Here is a 16,151-nt window from a genome sequence, read left to right as displayed (position 1 = left end):
AAGAAATTGTTTGTAATGCTGAGTTGACTGATCTTGAACCAGACTGTAAGATATGTCATTTCCCATCTTACTTGTTAAAGAAATGGCCTTGGATAATAGTGGATATGACATCTCAAGTAGCTTGGCAGGAAAGGGAGAGCAAATTACATGTTTTCTGAAGGAGGAAATCTTATTAGCTCTATTATGTAAAGGCTTACTCCTTTTTTAGTAACTTCTCTATCATATCTCTCCTTCTTCCTTCTAGTCCATCTTAAGAACATCTGCTGTGCCCACAGCTGTTAAGCACTGACTTTATTATCCTAGCCTCAGTCCCTGATGCCTCCAGTTGGATGGTTGGCAGCTGTAATTCTCTCACAGCTGCCACAGCTGTTGCTACCGCAACAGAGCAAATGCAACTAGCAAGTAAAAGCCGGGAGGTAGGGATGTTAAAGCCAAAATGACCTAACTGTCCCCAATTGCTAATGTCTCAGAAAACAACTCTGTTGCAGTTTCAGAATCAACAACGGTCCTGTTCTCTTCTTCTCCTGACCTAAATTACGTTGTAATTGAGTCAAAATCCCAGAGACTTGGACAGTACCTTGAGGAGAGAAAAATGAGGATCACACTGGCTTTTTGTTGAACTTTGTAGACTTTATCTGACCCTGACTGAGAAAAAAGATGCTATATGATTGTCTTCCTGGGGCTTGTGTTAAGTCAGGTGTGGAAATAGCAGTAGGAGTATGATCTGTCTTGCCTCTAACAGTTTCTGAGCTGGGAATGGGCCCCTGGCATCTAACTTCGTATTCATCACCTCAACCTTCTCTTCAAAAACACGTGTTACACTGGGAAAGTTGGGTTGTCCACAGGTTACTCACAACTTCCAATTTCAGAGGTTGAAAGGACCTTAGGGGTCTAGTCCAACCTCTTACCAAGGGTAGGAATCCCTTCTACGGCATTTATAATAAAAAATGTTCAAGTGTCCAAGAACTTCTAGTGACGGAGCCAATTTGCTTAAAAATCAGCCATATTCGAAGGAGATTTCAGGACATTTCTTTCCTCCCAGCATCAGTCTTAAACCACTGCAGTGATGAAGGGAGTTGGGTTTATAAAGGAAGGCAGTATACAGTTGTTAGGGGTTGGATGGGATGATGCTAATTGGATAGACATTTGAACATGATCAGGAGGTTTTCCTAGTGCACTGACTGTTTGGAGTTTGGAGAAGATAATTCCAGGGTACATGAAAGAGGGACACAAATTATGGTTTGAGGGACCAAGAAAAAAAGAAAAGAATCTTCTCTCGTCAAAATCTATTCTGAAAAATCACGTGCCCCACACTGCCCAGCACTTCAGAGTGATGTACAACAGTAAGGTGAGAGGTCTCTGAAGAGTTTACTGGCGTAGCTATTGTGCCTTTGCAGGCAGTTTGTTACTAATGTCGAAGTGCTTTCCCCGGGTATCATTGAATCTAGTTAGGGGCTAGATCCATGGGATTAGAGAGAAGCTTTCTGCATTAACAAGACTTCGGTTCATTGACCTCAGTGCTGGGATCTATGGATGGCCTCCACCTGGGAGCCAAAGATGAGTTTTAAACTTTCCAATTTCTCTTTTGGATTGATCATTGTATTTATACAATTCTCTTTAGTCCTCACTTTCCTGTAGGAATGAATCGTTTGAAGGCATGAACTGCATAGGCTGTAATGATTTCACTTTGGGTCAGGTCCACTGGAACATTAATCATGCCTAAGGGCTGAATTAGGTATCTGAAGATAGAAATGGCTTTTTAAAAAGTCCACTTCATCAAGTTCTATTTCTTTGGCTTAAAACAGAGTCTTACCACAGCATTACCTATGGTGAGGATATGAACCAACGTGGTCAAACGCTATTCCCCAAAGCCTCTTTTATTCTCTTTTTTTCATCATTCTTATCTATCTTACTAGCTCTTTTATCTCTGATCTTAAAACACAAATATGCATGTGCATGCCCGCTTTCTCCAAAATCTCTCATTTAACACTGTATCGTCTTCCAGGTACTCTCTCTGTTTCTCTTCCACTTTATAAGGTTATATTTTTTAGAAACAAAACAAACCAAAAAATCTACACGTTGATATTTTTGCAGTTCTTCAGCTCACCTTTTCTGCTTCAATAATAATAGGTGGTGTGCTCGTGGAAAGTTGGGCAGTGGCACTAAAATTGGAATAATGGCTAAAAATGGAAAAGAGTTATGCAAAATAGTGGCCAGACTGAGACCGCAAATGGTTATAGAAGTACGTCGCTTCTGTTTGCACAAAGTGGTTATTAGTATGATCACCACTGATTTAGAAAACTAAAAATTTGCATACTGAAAAAGGATACAAAATTCAAAGGCATCCTCTAGAGCTAATTATCTGGGAAAATTAAACCGGAAAATCCTTAATTGTTTTTTTAGAATTCTATGGCATGGTCTGGTGCTTTCTCTGACCTGCATCACTCGGGATCCCAAGGCAGTTGTGACGCCTGTGGATTTTGGCTGATGGAGAGAGCAGGGCCAGCTCAGTCCTCAATGCATTTGACCTCTGTTCCACCTTACGGATGCCTCATCATGACCAAACTTAGCTTGCTCTGACCTTGCTGGGAACTTTTTAGTGTGTTCACAGAAGATTTCTTGATTTTCTTGCTAAGATGCTAAGCCATGAACTTAATGGTAACCAAGGTCCCAAGCCCTTAGGTGGACAGATCAGGGGCATGTCCTCCTCTGTTACTCTGCTGCAATTTCTAAAAGGTTTGAATTAGTTCTCTCATATCAAAATATGAGAGAATAGATGTGATCCTTATGATGGAAAGAGAGAAAAGGACACACTTCTAATATGAGGAATAACACTCAAAGCCCAGCTGATGGCCCATTTATTAAGAAAAATGTGCTGACATATATACTATAGAAAATGTGTGTTTTTTGTAATTCTTTGGAGTTTATTATAACATTAATTAAATGTTAGATGATAAAGGGATCATACTGAAAATTATAATATATGGGACTTCTAGTCATTTGTTTCATTATATTTCTCTGTTTTATACAAATGCAATCAGCAGTAATTAAATACTCTCCTCCTGTGCATCTGTACCTGTGGGAGACAACAGAGAAACAGATGTTAACAGGTGATGAGTATGTATGTGTGTGTGCTTTAAATTATGGATTTAAATGCCTATTCTACAAACCCTGTGTTGGGAAGTGCTCAAGTGTGGGAAACAGCATCAACTTTAGCAAATTTAAGAGGAAACAGAGTTATTATAGATTCTTAAATTGCTTATACAATTATTGACAAAGCTAAAAGGACATTTCATTCTAGGATTGACTCCTGAAGTTACACAATAGGAAAGGAGCATCCAGGAAGTTGATTATTCTGCCACATTAGGAAATTTCCCTGTTGAATTGGGGATCCACTGATGCCACTGTTACTTCAGAACCCTGCCACTTCTCTTATGATTTGTACCAGCGAAATGATCTGTATTTCTCCGTAGCCCATAATTCCAGTGTTCTGCTCATGCATCTAATTAATAAGACTAAATCATCTCTGAAACCATATTTGGGGGAATTTGGGGGAAAGTAATTTTCAGTGTTAGCCCTTTGCAATATAGGATAGTGGTAGGAATAGGTGCTGTGTGAGCCAAGCTGCAATATCTGGTACGCACACAAATCGTCCCTACCACTGATGGCCAATAAAAATAAAACTCAAGGGCTTCCCTGGTGGCGCAGTGGTTGAGAATCCGCCTGCCGATGCAGGGGACACGGGCTCGTGCCCCGGTCCGGGAGGATCCCACATGGCCGCGGAGCGGCTGGGCCCGTGAGCCATGGCCGCTGAGCCTGCGCGTCCAGAACCTGTGCTCCGCAACGGGAGAGGCCACAACAGTGAGAGGCCCGCATACCACAAAAAAAAAAATAAAAGAATAAAAAAAAATAAAACTCAAGATACATGTGTAATTGTAATTTTTCTGATAGCCACATGACTACAGTAAAGAGAAATAAGGGGGTTAATTTTAGTAATGTGTTACTTAATCCAGTATATCCCAAATGTTATCATTTTAACAAGTAATCAAGATAAATTTATAAATGACATGTTTTACATTATTTTTTCATACTAAGTCTTCAAAATTAGGTATACATTGTACCTGTGCAGCATGTGTCAATTAAGAGTAGTCACATTTCAAGTGCTTAATAACTACCTATGGCTAGTGGCTACCATATTGGAAAGCATAGCTATACTATTTCCCAGTGTTTGTATTTTACATATATATTCAGCAGAGCAATTCCACCAAGTTCCTCTAAGCTTGATGTTTTTTCTGTCTTTGAAAATGTCTCTTAAGGCAATTGCTTTCTTTACAGTAAACTGCAAGTATGTGTGTCCTTGACCTCTGTGGGACCTCAGGCTCCTGAAGGTTAAGGACTATGTTGATAAGCAGTATGTGCCTTTTACTTCATCATGTCCATAATAAACATTCAATATCTAATTTTATTACATACTTGATTAAATGAAGCAACAGATAAATTAATTAATGAATATAAATCAACAGTGGGGATTGGCTGTTAGTATTATTCTAAATTAAGCACTTAAATTGAAATTATATATCTTTCATAATGCCCAATAACCTTACAGAGAGAGTGTCAATTTTTCTAACTTCATGAAATTCTTGTCCCTTCTGGCTGGAGATTCCAGGCAGACGTAGTGCAAATTAGTCGCACAATGGATGAGTGCCTACTCTACTCAAGTAGAGTGCCTACAGCTGAAAATAGGAGCAAGCTTCTGGGTGGGACTGTCTGAATATCTGAGTTGATCATGATAGTTGAGATCTGAATTGATAGTGATAGTTGAGGAGTACATTTTTCAAATGGTTTAACAAAGACCTCTGATTTGCTGTGACTTGTCAGATATACTAGACCTTAATAACAGGGTGACTAAAAGAGAGCACATTGAATAATTTTCTTCCCTATACATGGGCATGCGATGTCCATTTGTGTCTTCTATGTGTCATCATGATGTCAGGTGAATGATACTGCTGGAAACTTTAAGAAAATTTAAGGACAGAAGTATAAACTGCTGTTTATACTAGATGCTATAGAGCAATTTCTCATAGTGTCCCCCACACAAACCTGTAATAACTGCCCGTGAAGATGCTCACTTCTGCCTTCCATGAAGGTAGAGAACAATTTTTACTATGCACCAACCATCCTTATGAGACTTGGAGGCTCATGAATTAATGGCTGATTGTCAGTTTGTTTTTATGTACTTCAATAAATGCAAAAAATGCACAATAAAATATATTTTTTGTGTTTTAAAATATATTAACAATATTTTAATATATTTTCTTTAAAAGACAAAAAAAATAAACCACAAAAAAACTATACAACAAATAAGAAACAAAAGTGGCAGAACTAGATGACTTGAATGGCCCATCTAATTCTGAGAGTTCGTGGTTCCATGGCTCCAGTCACAGCCAAACTAATAGAATGACCAAGGTATTTGTGCAAACAGACTTTTTATCGTATCAGTAGGGAATAATCAAATGATTCTTGTTTGTTTTCTGTTAAGACAACACAATGCAGTCTTAAAATATTTCAAGGAGGGCTTCCCTGGTGGCGAAGTGGTTGAGAATCCGCCTGCCGATGCAGGAGACACGGGTTCGTGCCCTGGTCCGGGAAGATCCCACATGCCGCGGAACAACTAAGCCCGTGAGCCGTGGCCGCTAGGTCTGCGCGTCCAGAGCCTGTGCTCCGCAACGGGAGAGGCCACAACAGTGAGAGGCCCTCATACTGAAAAAAAAAAAAAAAAAAAAAAAAAAAAAAAAAATTTCAAGGAGATGTACAGTCAGAACAGGATACATGATATTTATGCTCCTTACAACTTAAAGTAATTTTTTTGATAAGCAAATGAATTAACTTATAAAATAGACATGGAATGCCTTCTATGTGCCAGATACTGTGTTGGTCGATAGGTATAAAGTAATTGATAAGATATGGTCCTTGACCTCTAGGAGAAAACAGTCTAAAGAGGGAAACAGACAGATGTATAGATAATATAGTGTAGATAGAATGTTATAAAGGAACAAATAAAATTCTGGGATAACCAAGATGTAAAGACTAGAAAGCTTGGAATCTTTCTAAAAAAGGAAGATTGGCAGGTCTTGCTGACTAGCTATTGTATGAGCTGTGGATAAAGGAATATGTGGGGATTTGCAGGTGACATTGATGAAGAATGTTTTAAAGATAGTAAGCAGCCCATGAAAAGACTTGGGAGTATTATAAAGCACTTTGTGTTCAAGGAGGCATAAGACTTTTGATATGAATGAAGTTAGTGTACCTGGATTGGAGAGGGAGTTGGAGAGATTGGGAGAGAGCAATAGGGAGATGACCAAAAACCTATGTTGCGTCTAGAGCATTTTCTGAAATGCCATTCCAAGTGCCTTCACCTATGTTCTATCACAGTGCTTCCCAAATAATTCTGCAGAAATATTAATGGGCACTCCATTAAAAAACAAAACAAAACAAAAACCCCTGATTCCATGGTAAATAAATTTTAGAACCTTCAGTTAAATAAGGCGAGTAAGGTTTCTTTTTTTTCTCTTTTTTTTTTGCGGGGGTGGTGGGCGCTGCCCTGGGTCTTAGTTGCGGCACTCGGGATCTCTTTTGTTGCTGTGTAGGAGCTCTTCATTGCGGTGCTCGGGCTTCTTTCTAGTTGCAGTGTGCAGGCTCTCTAGTTGTGTTGCATGAGCTCCAGAGCGTGTGGGGTTTGTAGTTGTGGCGCGCGGGCTCCAGAGTACTTGGTCTCTATAGTTGCAGCATGCGGGCTTAGTTGCCCTGCGGCATGTGGGATCTTAGTTCCCTGACCAGGGATCAAACCTGCGTCCCTTGCATTGCAAGACGGATTCTTAACCACTGGACCACCAGGGAAGTCCCAGTCAATAAAGTTTCTTAATGCAAAATTTCTCCAAGGGTTTAATATGCTAATATTCATACGTATTATGAATCTTAAGTGGAACAAATACAAGAAGTGTTTCTCAAATGTATTTGACTGCAAAAAAATAAAATTCTGAGCATACTTATTAATAATCTAAGAGTTCTAGGTTCCATGGAGCACCAGTTAGGAAATACTATTCTATAGACCATAGAAAATCCTATTTATCTATCTATCTTACCTATCTATCACCTACCTAATCTATTTATTTATCCACCTAAATAGGTTGACAATGTTCAGTATGAGTTTGTAAAGACATTAACTGCCATCTCATAGTACTTTTTCAAGCCTCCATTTTCTACAGAGCACTACTCCCTTGGATAAATTAAGCACTGTGAGGATCAAAGAATGACTTCATATGCAAGTCAGTTGTGAAAAGGTGGGATACAGGGTTTTATTACCAGTTGTTCTCTGAGTAAGATCGATGACCTAATCAGAGAGGAGACGACTGGTGGAGGAAGGGCCTGGATGAGAGAAAGGAATTGAATAAAAATGCAGGGCACATGGTTTGGTTATTCTCAGAAAGTAGGGACCCTCTTCCTTGCACAACATTGAAGGAAGCAAACCCACAGTCAATAATTCTGTGATCTTTGATCTATTGCTTTTTAGACCCAGTAGGATCTTGACTGGCCTCATTTAAAGGCTGCATAGAGATAAGACCCTGACCATTTAAGTTACTTTGACAAATTCTGAGAAAGATATAAAAGCCTGCTTTAAAATAGATGGCTGCCAGACTGGATAGTTCCTCCAATAAAAGTTGACAAGAAAATGAAATATAGACTAAAAGATGGTGCAATTTGGCTGACTTGTAACTAGTTGAGTGGTTATACCCAAAATGTGATCATTCATTCTTTCATGTGTTCCTCATTCATTGATTGACAAGGAAAATGAACAGATGATTCACAAAAGATATATATTCTAATGACCAAAATGAGTATAGCAAAAAAAAAAAAATTAACTTCACTTTGGCTGCACGTCAATGTTCTAGGGGAACTCAGTTCTTTCCTATCCCATGTACAGCACCCTCACCCCACCTTCCCAGAAATTCTACTCCAGGGAAGAAGGAGTATGGATGCTTCACAGGAATATGCCAAGGTGACAATGTGGCCATGGTATAAGGGGTTATATTTTGTGTGTGTGACAAAGAGTTTAAAGGATCTTTAGGAACCATGCGCTTTTGGAACTGAGTACAGTACAGTGAGTGTGGGGCTGCATCCTGATTGAGAAGCTTCACCATATTCCAGAGAGAGGAAGTAAGGGAAATACTATATTTTTTAAAAGCACTTAAACTTCCTTCAAGACTAAGAAAAAATCTTAATTCTGGCAGTCGTAGACTCACTAGGGCCAGAATTTCTGCTTAAGTCTAGTAATAAAAATCTGTGTTTAAAGGGCCTTGCCTTTTAAACATACATCTCCTTTGTGGACTTACCAGGAAGCGGTTTGGTGGCCACCATAAGCACTGAACAAGGATTCAAGGATTTAGGGCAGTCTTTCTTAATTTTAATTGAAAAAATGCAAATTAAAACAGCAAGATATCTTTCTTGTCTATGAAATTGGCAAATATTTAAAATGAAGATATTATGCAGCATTGATGAGGGTATGGGGACACTGGTAGCTCGTACGGCTGGTAGGAGTGTAAATTAGCTCAATCATTTTGAAGAGTAATTTGACAAGCTGTATCAAAAGCTTAAAAAAAAAAAAACCCATGAGGCATTCCACTTCTAAGAATTAATCCTAATAGGATAATTCTAGGTGTGCTCAAAGATTTGTCTATATGCAGATTCATTGGCACATTGTTTAATAGGAGAAAAATTAGGAATAAGCTAAATGCTCAATAACAGAGAACTGTTTGAATAAATTGTGTTTTATCCATATCATGGAATATGATGAAGGCTTTGAAAAATGCTGCTATAAAATAACGACAAGGAGAAAAATAAAACAAGATGAGATAAGAAATGTAAGAAACAAATCAGCCAAATTCAGAATGAAGACTTTGGACACTGATTCAGCAAAGTACCTGTAAACAGCCATTGATGAGACAATCAGGGAGATTGCTACACTGATTGTATTAAGAATTATTTAAAATAATTTTGGGTGATATGGCATTGGGCCTTTTTTTTCTAAATGTTCATCTTTTAGAAGTGCATACATACTGAAGTATTTACTAATGAAACAGTATGATGCCTGGAATCTCCTTTAAAATAACCCAATGTGGGGAGTGAATAAATGGATGGGGATATAATAACACTTAAAACATTTGCTAAATGTTGATAATTATTGAATTAGGTGGTAGGTACATAGGGATTTATTATACTACGGTCTCAATTTTCTGTATATGTTTGAAATGCCCATAGTGCAAATAAAAATAATTCTGTTGAATAATTATTTAGGTGAAATGTTTTCACAGTTTGCAGAATTATTTTCATAGTGAAATAGTTTCACAGTTCACATTTTCAATAATACTGTTGTTTGAAAAGTATATTAAATAGAACATATAGTATAAACTGAAGTTTTGATATATAAGAAAAAAGAAAGCCCATTGAAATATTAGTAATAGTTATATATTTACTTTTATCATGTTTTTTATTTTTGTTTATCATTACCTTCTAAAGTTATTTTTTCTTTCCCAATAAATGTGCATTACTTTAATCATAAAAACAAATCTAATAAGAACACTTAACTGAGCTCTTATAGTGGAGTAGACACTGCGCTTAGATTGAGAGGTGTAGAGATAAAAGCCCTAGCCACTGGCTCAAGGTACCCAAGGTCTAATGATGAAAGCCCATGTGCTGATACATAGACACTCTCCACTGTGCTAAGTGCAATAATAATGGAATGAACACAGGACTGTGAGAGGGACTGCCAAACTCTGCTGAACAGATTTGGGAAACACTTCACACAAGGCCTATTTAAATCGGTCTTTGAGGACAGCAGCGGTTTGGAGAAAGATTACAGTTGACATTCAGTGAATACCCAATAGAGAAATAGGAAAGATTTAATTCAAAAGGGTTTTTCAACAACAAAATTTACTTTATCTCAAATAAAATCATACAATTTCTATATGTTTTACTTTAAATATGTCATCAGCATGACTATATTTATTTGAAAGATTGGGATATCATGGCATCAAAGAATGACAATTCTTCAATCTAATCCCCAGAATGTTACACATCTAGGGTAAATGAAGTATAGCTCCCAACCGGTATGTCTAGACCTGATGTCTTTGTAAAAGATACAATCCAATAACACACTGCTGGCAGGATGAGTAAGTACTAAGTTGCAATAGTTTAATATAATGTTAATGACGGACTTGGCCACTATGTGACATACTTGAGTTAATAGAAGCTCATATTTAATCTTTGTTTCCCATAAAATTTCAACATGCATTTTAAAAGTCAGGAAATACATATCCAATTAGATTATACCCAATTTCCCATCATTTTGGTTTAGTTTTTCATAATCATTATTGGTCAAGTCTCCCTACATATCTCTGCCTAAAGTATTGGCTGTTAACTTTTCTGAACTTCATTTTCATAATTTGTAAAATGTGTTGTAAAACTATATAAGATATTTAGTCAGTTTAAGAATAAATTACATATGGTTTATGTAAAATTACTTAGCACAATGCTCAAAGTTCATCTTCCTTTTTCCCTTTCTTCCTTTTTCTTCCTTTCATATGAAAATATTTAATAAACACACCCTTACCATATAATAACTTGACATGTGATTTTTTAAAAGAAGCATCTGAAAACAAAGAGAAAGGAATGTACTCAACAAATGGAATATAGAACGTTTACTATGTGAAAGAAAATTAAGTAGATTCTCTCCTTATATAATATAACAAAGTAATGTCCAAAAAGTCTAAAGAGTTAAATGCAAAGGAGTTAAATATTTTGAAAATATTAACACTGTCAAACTTTGCAATACTTGATAATAAAAAGGGAAATTTAAAGCTTTCTAAAGAGCAGAGTTGACATTAAAAATTACAAAATATTTATGCAGATTTTTGACTACAGAAGAGTTGGCATGCTCAGTTACTGGAGACTCCAGTCTTCAGAAGTTCCTCCTCCAATATTTGAAAGTTTGCAAAGTTGTTTGCATCCAGCCTCCTCTTCTAAAATGGCAGTTTATCTAACAATCCTCACAGAATTTTAGTGCCATTTTAAATAGTTAATCCAAGGCCTTGATTTAGAAGATTTGCTTCATTCATATGGTGAAAAATATCTTCCAAGGATTCTATGAATAAATCTTTCCCTTATAAGTGTTCTGAGAATGGGCTTTCACCTCACTCTCAAAAAAATTCTCAAATTCAGTGAAGTACTCTTTTCTTTTTTAGAAAACCAGTGAAGTTTTGTGTAGGCCAGTAACTTAATATTAGATTTTGACCTTTTTCTTTCTTAACAAAAGCCTTTGTACAGGCAATAATTTAAGGCCCTGGCTCTGATAAAGTTAATCAACCTTCATGACCTTAGGCCCTAATTCTTCCAGGATTATGGCAGAGATTTTGCAGATCCTGAATACCCATGTCAGAAGCAAGGAACTAAGATGAATTACGTAGCTCCTTTCTTCACCAACACATTAGCACTACACTGCTAATTGAAGTTGTTCCATATGTGCCCAAAGTAGTGCAATTTTTCTACCAGTAGAAGTTTGATTGGCAAGAAATATTTTCGTAATTCAAACATCTCAACAACCTATGTATGCAGTTTTCAAAATGGTGTCTTGATAGAGAAAACTTTGGAGCCATCCATAGTTTTGTCCAGTTGAGTATTGATAATAGGCAGTTTGGCTGTCAATCCTCCATTACCTGCTACACAGTCTTAGAGGGATGTCCCTGATTCTGAATGGTAATGAAAGAAATGACTCACCTTTCTTTGTTCTGACCAAAGTGCAAATCAGTTTTCAAATTTCTAAGGCATATGGTTTCAATATACATCATTATTCATGTGTTTAGCTTGGCCACATGATAAGAAACCTTACAGAATGTTGCAAAACAAAACTTTTGTGTTGGGCCAATTTGAGTTTCAGTAAAACTCTAGCCCTTAAAATCCAGGTTTGAGCTCATGGAAAAGATGTAAACTGTCTGTTCTCTCTTTTGAATAAAAGAAAGTGAAGTAGGTTTCAGGTTCATAAGCTTCCCCTGCTGAAATTTTTGCCTTGTGAAAATACCATCATTTTTATGTCCCAACACACTGAGATTCTGATTAAAGATACAAAATGCACAATCTTCCTAACTTAAGGCATGCTTGTTGTTAACAAAGATAGTGACCATAGTCTTAATAGCAGGGTATCTCTTCATTAATTTCTAAAAATGGGGAAGTTAGGGCTTCCCTGGTGACGCAGTGATTAAGAATCCGCCTGCCGATGCAGGGGACACGGGTTTGTGCCCCGGTCCGGGAGGATCCCACATGCCGCAGAGCGGCTGGGCCCGTGAGCCATGGCCGCTGAGCCTGCACGTCCGGAGCCTGTGCTCCGCAACGGGAGAGGCCACAACAGTGAGAGGCCCGCGTAACGCAAAAAATAAAAAATAAAAATAAAAAATAAATAAAAATGGGAAGTAATATGAAGCATCAAAATAAGGCAGTGATATGATTCTATGTTCTCTAACCATGGAAGTATATTCAGATGTCTTCATTTGTTTAGAGTAAAATATTCACCAATAGCATAATTTTAAGCAGAAAGAAGTATTTTCTTATAAAAAATTTCAAAATTAGATGAACTAAATCAAATAATTTTTTTTTTTTTACTGGCTTATAGATACCTGAGAGTTGAGGATCCTTCAACTTCTTGGCAGTGTGTTTATTTGTAATTATATGTAATTCTCTCAAGTTTTAGATGCTGGATGCTTTGATTGGACATTTTAGTATCTAATGCAAAGTTTAGCACAAGGTCTGAAGCACAGTAGGTACCAAGGAGTGTTTACAATTCTGAGTTTAACTTTAATGCCTAAAACAGAAGTCATGAGCAGAGGGCTTCTAATAAGATCACGATGGCAGCTTAGTTTTTCATTTCTCAATTCTCTTGAAAATTCTACAAATGCAAAGAAAATGAAAATAAAAACAAAACTCTTATATTCGGTGAAATTACAAGTTTTTTTTGTAAAATTTGTAAACTCCAAGTTATTTTTAAGTACTTTTAGAAGCACTGGGACCGGCAAATCAAGCAATCTAGGTTTAAGTGCTGCAGAAAGTGGAGTATCTCATGCAACAGCAATAAAACAATATGTAAGTACTATAAGTGAGTGGCTCACTTAAAATTTAGAGGCTGTGTCCTTTAGTGACTGCAACTGGTATTAGAACCAACAAGAATAAGTAAATCATAGGACTGATGGTAGAAATCCTAAGAAAGTTAGATTTTAAGTTACAAGGAAGAAAGTAATTATACAGAGGCACCTTTAAAAAAAATGGTTTGTTATTATAGCAGCCAATACGGGTGAACCTTCCCTCCCTTGCATTATCCCTCACCTCTTAAAAATAGCTGGTTCAGTGAAAATCCTCCTTGCTGGTATTTCAAACTAAAGGTACCAGTTTTACAGCTATACAAATACGCTACAGAAAGAAATGTGCAAAATAGCAATAGACGCTTCCCCATAAAAACAAAACAAAAAGTTAGGAGTAAAATGTAGCTAGAAAGCAAAAATGAATTTGTTATTTGATATTCCAATAAGAATTTTAAAATATAAGAACAAACCATTGCTACTATGAAGGAAGTCACTCAGCAGAAATAAAGAACTCAGGGAAGGGAAGGCCTGAGATAAAGGCTGAATAACAGAAGGAGGTAAAATTAATATTGGAGGAATATAGGGGAAAAAAAAAAACAGGAAAAGACAGACTGTTTAAGAAATGAAGATTAAGTTTAAAGGAGCCAAAGGGAGATGCAAAATACAGTAAGGAGTTCTGTAATCTCTTATATGATAAACCATCTCAAATCTTAGGGATCTAAAATCATGATTGTGTATTTTTTTCTTGCAACTTTGTGGGTTGGCTGAGAGTTCTGCTGATCTTGCCTGGGCTCCTCATGTAGCTGCATTCAGCTGGCGGATTGTCTGGGGGCTGGGAACAACTGGGATGGCTGGTAAAAATTAACCTACTCTCTCTGTGATTTTTCACTATCAGTGACTCTAGACCAGGCTTCTTGAAATGGTAATGACAACATTCAAAAAGGGAAAGCCCAAATATGCAAGTACTTATTAATCCCCCACCTCTGCCGAATTTTTTGGTGTTCCAATGGAAAATCAAAACAAAATGAAACCAAAAATGACATGGCCATGTTCAGAGTAAAGGTGAGAAATGCCTACACAGAGTAATAGAAGGAGGTGTGATTCACTGAGGGCCACTGATGTAACAATATAACACAATCTGCTCTCTAGCCCTGATGATTCATGTTGAAGTTCATTCAGGCTCAAAGGCTATGATTTTGTGCATTAGATCTGGATACAGAAAATAATACTCAGGTGTAGCTCCTTGGATGTAGCTCCTATTGATCCAGACTCAAGACAAAAAGGCAAGTTATCTACCTAATTTCCCCCACAGACTCAGTGTGGGATGGTGAGACAAGAACAGTATAACCACAATAGACATCCTCACCTAAAAAGGAAAAGAATTGGAAGTTTACAGCAATCACTAGTCTACAACAGGTCTGAAATCCAGCTGAGCATATGTTGTCAGGAATCCTTACTTGGCGGCAAGTGATGTTCCTTGATTAAGACCTCCATCTTCTCCCTTAGAGTGGTTTTCTAATCCATTGTTTTCCCATGGTTCTTGGTGCTGTCCTTGGCTCAGATATCTTAGAGATTTTTTTTTTTCCTAAGAAATATGTGAGTTGTTTCTCTGTGTGTCTTCTGTATGTAGAAAGGTAAATGCCCAGAGACTTCTTTTCATTTTAAACTCTCTCTCTTCTTTTTAGTCCAAGCTGATACAATTACCTTAAAAATTCTAATGATTTCCTGTGAATATGGCTGGGATTCACTTCATGCCTCAGACTCACAACCATAACTCTTTTAAGTTAGAACTCACTCTAATTTGGGTGTCTCAGGATGCTGTGGGATAATGTTTTTAAAGGTCCTAGAAGCTCTTCTGTTTAGCTGAGAGTGTCCTAAGAATCAGTTTAAATTGTTGTGAGGTCTAGAAAGGGGTTTTACATCAATATTCTTGATCACTTCTTTACCCTGAGACCATTTATTATACTGAGGATATTTACCAACCAGAAACTCTGGAAATGTGAAGTGTTTTATTTTCCAGTCCAAAAAGTTCTGCCTCTTCTTCATGTCTAAATTCCTCTTGCAAACTAAACAGTTCTATCCTTAGCTTATCTGTCTCTTCTCATGCCTTACCATATGCACCTAAAAGAAGCCAATTGGCACTTTAAAGATCCTGCCAAGAAATCTCCTTAGCCAGATCCACTAGTTCATCAGGTACGATTCTTTCTTCTGTGTACCAGCACTTGACAGGTTTGCCAAATGTTTTGCTATTATAAAATATGGGCTGCCATTTTTCCTGCCACTATTGATTGCCTCAACTCATTTCAAGCCTCTGCCAACAATTTCTTTGCCATTCCTTCAGCCCTTGCCAATAGCCTCCTTGCACTTCTCAAGCCTCCATCTGCTGCCCAGTTCCAAAGCCAATGCCACATGTTTTGAGTTTTGTTATAGCCACACCACACTTCTAGGCAACCATTTCTCTATCTGTTATCTAATAATGCCTAACAAAACCCCTGCAATTTTGTGGCTTAAAACAATGATTTAATGTTGCTTAAGATGCTGTGGGTTGGATAACACACTTATACTAGTTTCACTCCCATGGCTGAATTTAGCTGTTGAATTGGCTGGGAGCTGTGTTAAGCTGAGATGGCTGAGCCTCTCTCTACACGTGGTCTTTCATTCTCAAGAAGTTTAAACTAGGCTTCTTCACATGGTGATGGTAGCATTTCAAAAAGGCAAGCTCCTAAGTGCAAGTATTTATCAAGCCTCTACATTTGTCACATTTGCTTATACCCTGTTGATCAAAGCAAGTCACATAGCTAAGTCAAGAATTGGCATAGAAGGGGCTATAAAAGTGTGTGGGTATCAGGAAGCATAACTCATCGGGAACCGTTATTTGTAACAATATACCACATGAACAATAAAGATAGACATGAAAAAATGAAAGAACATGAATGAAGAAGAGAAATTAGAGGGGACAATGATGGCTAT

Source organism: Kogia breviceps, chromosome 11 (assembly GCF_026419965.1).
Source record: "Kogia breviceps isolate mKogBre1 chromosome 11, mKogBre1 haplotype 1, whole genome shotgun sequence".
In the NCBI taxonomy this organism is placed as follows: domain Eukaryota; kingdom Metazoa; phylum Chordata; class Mammalia; order Artiodactyla; family Physeteridae; genus Kogia; species Kogia breviceps.
This window is presented reverse-complemented; position numbering follows the sequence as displayed.